Here is a 6340-nt window from a genome sequence, read left to right on the forward strand (position 1 = left end):
TTATTAGGATGGAATACCAATTATTACTCACTATTCTGAAAACCATGTCCACAACCATGTGTGAGTATCCCAACTGTCTTATGACGTTTGTCAAAAATAACCAAGAGACCCTATCATATTCAACTCACTTTGTTGTTGGACTAGGACACACTTGAGATTTCTCCCGAGTAGAGTCGCTACTATTCTAGTTCTTATAAAATGAGTTTAGTTCTTACGGGTTTTTATTATACATGTATATAAAAATATGGAGTATATCTCCGATTTGTTTTTTTTCTGTGTCATTGAAGCCCATGAGGTTATTCCGCAGTCCACATCCAGAATCCAACTCAAATTTTGGTCCAACAAGATAATTGTCTCATTTTTGAGTCCGGTCTAAATACTTTGGGCTTCCAGGCCCAAAGGTCTTCTCTTTTCTCAAAAAATATATTCAAGTTCAAATTTCCAGTAGTCCAAGTCCATTACTCATTTCAACATATGTTCTTTAAATCCCAACATGTTTAAATGAAGTTCATTCAGCCCAGCCTTGCAAAAATTATTTTTAGTCCCCGCTTTACAACAATCTCGAAGTTCCTTTCCAGTTGAAGTGAGATTTTCAAACAAACTTTACAATCTGAATCCATCACTTAATGTTTTTAAAGAGAGAATCAACACCCATTGAAAACCCATTTACTTCAAGAAGATTCCATTTCCTTGTTATACTTATCTTGAGCTTTGAGAGAGAACAATTCTTAAAATTATCAGGTTAAAGGATGATTATTAGCCGAATTTAGAAAATTAGTTTTTTGGTGACTTTCCTAAATTACTATGCATTTTTCTTAAGTTCTAACATACATAGTGGGTTCCAATAATTTCACATGTCTTTACAAATACAGTGTACACATAATGAAATCAAATAAGAGGGAGTGTAGGTTGGTGGGCCTACCTAAGCCCAGCCATTTACTATTTTCACCCATAGTTGGGGCTTCATAATTTTTACCCATGATTGGGCCTTCAATATATTATCTTCCCTTCCTTTCTACCAGCGGACTCGATTTAAGAAGTGATGTTGGGCCTTTGCCCAATAAGGTCTTAATGCAAGAAGGAGGGGCCTTAGTTGAGTGGGGAACTGGTCCTACTACTGAGCCAGGATCAAAAGCGGTAATCACATAAGCACAGAAAGAGGATGAGGATTAGCATCTAATCAAGAACTGGCATTAATCATATATAATTTCATAATTAAGGGAAATTAAAATACATAAACCATTCTAAACATACGATGCATCGACAAAACCAAATCGAAAGGACAAGACAGACTTTGAGGCCTCAAATGAAACTACTTGTTAACATTTAGACAAGTTCAACCTAGTACAGACCATGTTCAAATATGCAAGCAGAGGCCTAGTGATTGTAATGGGAGAAACAGGACCAAATGCTATTCAGACAGGAAAAGGGTTGTGGCAAACATCCTAAGTCCCAATTAAAGCAAGAAGAAGAAATCCAACAAAGAAATGGACTCTTTTAAATACAAGACTCATTGTAATAGATATATCTAGTATACATCAACTATACCAGCCCATACACACCAGAGGCATACATGGCCTTTTGAATATACTTAATGTATTAGAGATATACCTTCAGTATACACAATTTGTACTTATCTGGATCCTCACACCCAATTAATAAAAAGGGAACATATCATTGTATCATACATTTAAAAGGATTTCGAGACCATTTAATTATGATAGTGATATACACCACATGTATTTGAATATACAGGTCTTCTCATAGCAAGGTTAGATAAGAATTGTAGACTCCAAATGCTTAGCCTTCATATACTATAACTCATATTTTCAAACAAATGATATGACAGACATGGTAGACAGGGTATACAAAAGATGCACATAAACAATAAGGTGTTACATGCTTCAAGTATGCAATAGTTAAGGTTCATTCTCATACTAGACATGCAACCTCAGCTATGCCAAATAACATAGCCTAGTTGCAAGATCTCAGAAAATAAATCACAACAAAGTCTTTAACAACATTTGATCAATTTAAAGGCATGGTAGAAATGCAGAGTAGGATAGCATAAACACATCAAGTAGGTCATCTACAGTCCACTATTATCATGGATAATAGGGGAGGCATGCTTCCGCAAATGGTTTAACCAAGCACAAAGACACTCATGATGACCCAACACCATTCAAGTTAAAGAGAGTATGCACATTATTCAGATTCAAATAACTTTCACAAAGTATTTAATTTAAGAACCATTGGTTCAAATGGCAGTTTTTTAATTTTTCTTTGTCAGGTAGGGTCTTTAGCTACCTTTCTCTTTTAAGATATAGTATCACATGATCACGAGGGATTTCAAAACAAAAAGCAAGACAAGCCTGGCTGGACTTTCCTTTAAAATATTCATGTTTAATCGACAATATATCCACAACTAGCAGCGTATAATGTTGTAACGACCCGTTTGGTCGTTATTGCATTTTTCAACACTTTTGACTCGAGGGGACAGTTGGCATGCTTCTCGAGGTGTTCTGGGTTGATTTTGGTGGCTTTTGAGAAAAATTTGCTTGAAGTGAAAAAGAATTAACTCAAAGTTGACTTTTAGGTAAATAGACCTTTTTCGAAAATTCGTTAATTCTGAGAGGTCCAGATGGTCTTTTAGAACTTGTGTGTATATATGGTTCGCTTCCCAAGGCACTCAGATGCATTTTGAAACTTGGGTTAGGAAATTAGAATTGAGGTATCAGGTGTTGACTCAGTTAATGAGACTTTCGTTGGGAATTTCAAGGCCACGAGTGCATTCGTAGCGTGTTTTTACGTGTCTCTGTATATGTTTTGTGACCAGATAGCCTCAGGAGTTAGTCAGAAATTTGGGTTGAGTCAAAAATTTGGGTTGAGTTGTGCAAATTTGTATAGTTTTCTGGTGTCTGGTGCCCGCTTTGGCGGCACCAGCACTACGGCAGCGGTACCGCTATAGTGGTCACTCTACCATTGAAGCAGCTGATTCCATTTAGGCATGACCGCTGAGCGGTCAAGAGATCGCTGAGGCGGCGCTCCTAAAGCGGCCTGAGTGACCTCAGAGTAGGTGATCGGGTAGTGACTGGGGTAGTAATGATATAAAACCCCAAGTCTTTTCATTCATTTATTATTCCGAAAGTGGTTCATATTGGAGCAATTCTAAAGGATTCTTGGAGAAGATTCTTGACGGTAAGTCTTTCTAATCTCTTTGCTAATCCATTATTCCTAATCATCTTAGAATTTCTTTTCCTTGGTAGTTCATTAGTAATGGAATATTAAAGTGGCCTTAATGGATACTTTATCTATTCTTCTAAATCATTATTTATTTGTTGGGTTAGCTTCTATAAGCATTGAATTGATGATTAGAATCCTTATTCCATAACTTCTTCCTAATTAGAGGCTAACTTGTGGGTTTAGAAGTTTGGGTTTATACCCAAAATTTGGGAGTTTTACTTAGATTTCAAAAGTGGATGAATCCTTCAGTTAATTTAGTAATTAGTTGATGGGTTTTGATCACCTAGTGGTTAATTAGACATTTTATCACCGAATTTTCTTTTTTGACCTTGTGGGCTCGTTTCCCCAAATTATAGGGTTTATTTTTTACCTAATTTGAATGATAGAAATATAGGTATTGATCTTCATTATTTCTAATCTAGATTTTGAATATCCCTAGACTTTCTTGATCTTGAGGCTTAGCAGAGAGGGAAGGCTAAGGAGTGATTGTTGGTGTTATTGCTGTTTGGCGATCTAGGTAGGTCATGGCTTACCTTTGGTGAGACTTCGTTTAGCGAAGCATATATTTAGATGATATTGTCAGAGAAAGCATGTAAACCTTTGGGTATAAAGTTCAGTTCGATATTGTCTTAGGTTGGGCCCTGTTGTGTGATTGGAGCTAGTCACCCCATTGTGTTGTGACTTGATTGCTCTATTGTTATTGGCTTGATGCCGCGTGGTAATAGTCGATGTTGGAGACTATTGATATATCTTGTTCATGATATTGTGGTACCTCACTGGTTGATGTCTGATACGAGGATAGTACTCTATATTACTTGTGTAGTCTTTCATAATATGGTTGGCGTAGCCATGCTTGGTACTTGTGATATTGATCTGATTATTGATGTTGACTCATACGTGGCACGCATTCTCATCATTCATGATATACTGTTGATACATTGATGATACTTGAGGAAACACTGTGATGAGTTGGGCTTAGTTTGCGTGAGAGTGACGTGAGAGTCTGATATCCGATGGTTGTCCCAGAATCATGGATTGAGTGGTAGCGGTTATCGAGGTTTGTGCTAGAGTCGTGAGATACCTAGACTCCGCGGATCCTTCAAGGGTTGTGCTACTGAGACGTTGATACTTCAGTCCGGAATACATGTGTACACATTATTGCATTGCATTTGCATTCATACATCATTGCATTGCATTGCATGGAATTATGGCGTATATTGTGATGATCTGGTGATTTGCTTGTGTTGCTTAATTTCGGATTTGATATTTTGAGACTTGGCACACTTGGGTTTAGATGCTACAACCTAGGTGATGACGGTTACTTGGTTCTGGCTTGTGTTTGACTTATACTTGTTGATTTATCTACTTATGTTACTTTATTGTCTTGATTATGTTAGCTAAATTAGTCGGCCTATGATACCTACCAATACTGTGGTTTTGTACTGACCTGCACTTGCTGTATTCTTTTATGAATGCAAAATTTCAGGTTGGATCTACATCTGTTTCTCGTGGCTGATAGTCGCTCCGAGATTTGCTTAAAGTCTATAGGGTGAGCATGAGACGTCTGCCTCCTTGAAGACTCCTCTTTATTTATGTCTTATTTTCAGTTTCGAAACATACTGAGACTTGATGTATTATTAATAATCCAGACTTGTAGATTCTAGTTAGATGCTCTTGTATTGATTTGACCAGACTCTGGGGTGTACTTTCTTATTTCTGCGCCTGTTCTGTACTATTACCGTTAGACTTACGTCATTTTATTTCTCCCGCTTATTTAATTAATTGGTTGTGTTTTACAATTGTTGGGTTGAGGGCTCGCCTAACAAAGTGGTAAAGGTAGGTGCCCACACGACTTAGTTGAATTGGGTCGGGACAAGTTGGTATTAGAGCCCTAGGTTACCCGATCTATAATACAAGAGTTATCTAGTAGAGTCTTGTGGATCGGTACGATGAGCTCCATACTTATCTGCGAGAGGCTATAAGATATTTAGGAAACTTTGAATTCTTTCATTCCCTAGTGCGACTTTATTGAAATTGGTATCTAGTCGATTCCAATTGGAATCTGGACCTTCTTCTCTCGATCATCCTCGGAATATGAAGATCTGTCCTTAAAAATTCTTACGCGAATGGTTATGTCACGACCCGACTAGGAGCTATGATGGGTACCCGGGGCTGACCACCGAGCACCACTCATACTACTACTCATCCTGCGTTTATTCATTATTCTCATGCTTATGATCATAGGGAAAACCATTTTTACTCTGGAACATATTTAACTTTATATACATAAGCCCTTCGGCATTCAAAATAATATATATACAATGAGGAAATCATAAGACCATACTACCCACACATACGTATCTACGAGCCTCAACTAGATTACTAGACATATGGACGGGACAGGACCCCATCATGCCCGGAATATACGTACACAAAATAGTAATCAATGGCACCTTCGGAACAATAGAGTGCTCTCAAAGTCTACGGATAGCTCCTACGAATCTGGATCACCTCCCTGCCTACCTGTGGGCATGAACACAGCGTTCAAAGAAAAAATACGTCAGTACGAGCATTGTACTGAGTATGTAAGGCATGAATAAAATGAACATAATAGAGAAATCATAAGACATGAGATGAATATATAACCTACTTAACTTTTAAGAGTGTGCATTTTAATCATTTCACATATATCATCATATCACATATACCATCGTCGTTAACCCGCGTTCGGGTAACCATCGTAAGTCGCCCACTAGTGGTGTCATGCCCGGCCCTCTAGGCATGGTATAATCATATGCAGCCCGGCTTCGCGGTGACATGCCCAGCCATCTAAGCACGGTGTAACCATATGCAGACCGCCTTCGCGGTGACATGCTCGGCCATCAAGGCACGGTGGAATCGTATCATCATAACTCGTCATCATCATACATTCGAGCTTAAGACAATCTATAACTATATCGGGGTGAAATAAGCTCGAGAAGCCCTGATTACATTATGGAGTGATCATATTCATCATATCTCACCTTGAAGGAATTAACATCATAACGTGAGTGTACACAATGAACAACATCAATGAATCTTACTTAGGATCGTTAAC

This window comes from Lycium barbarum, chromosome 2 (genome assembly GCF_019175385.1).
Source record: "Lycium barbarum isolate Lr01 chromosome 2, ASM1917538v2, whole genome shotgun sequence".
In the NCBI taxonomy this organism is placed as follows: Eukaryota; Viridiplantae; Streptophyta; class Magnoliopsida; order Solanales; family Solanaceae; genus Lycium; species Lycium barbarum.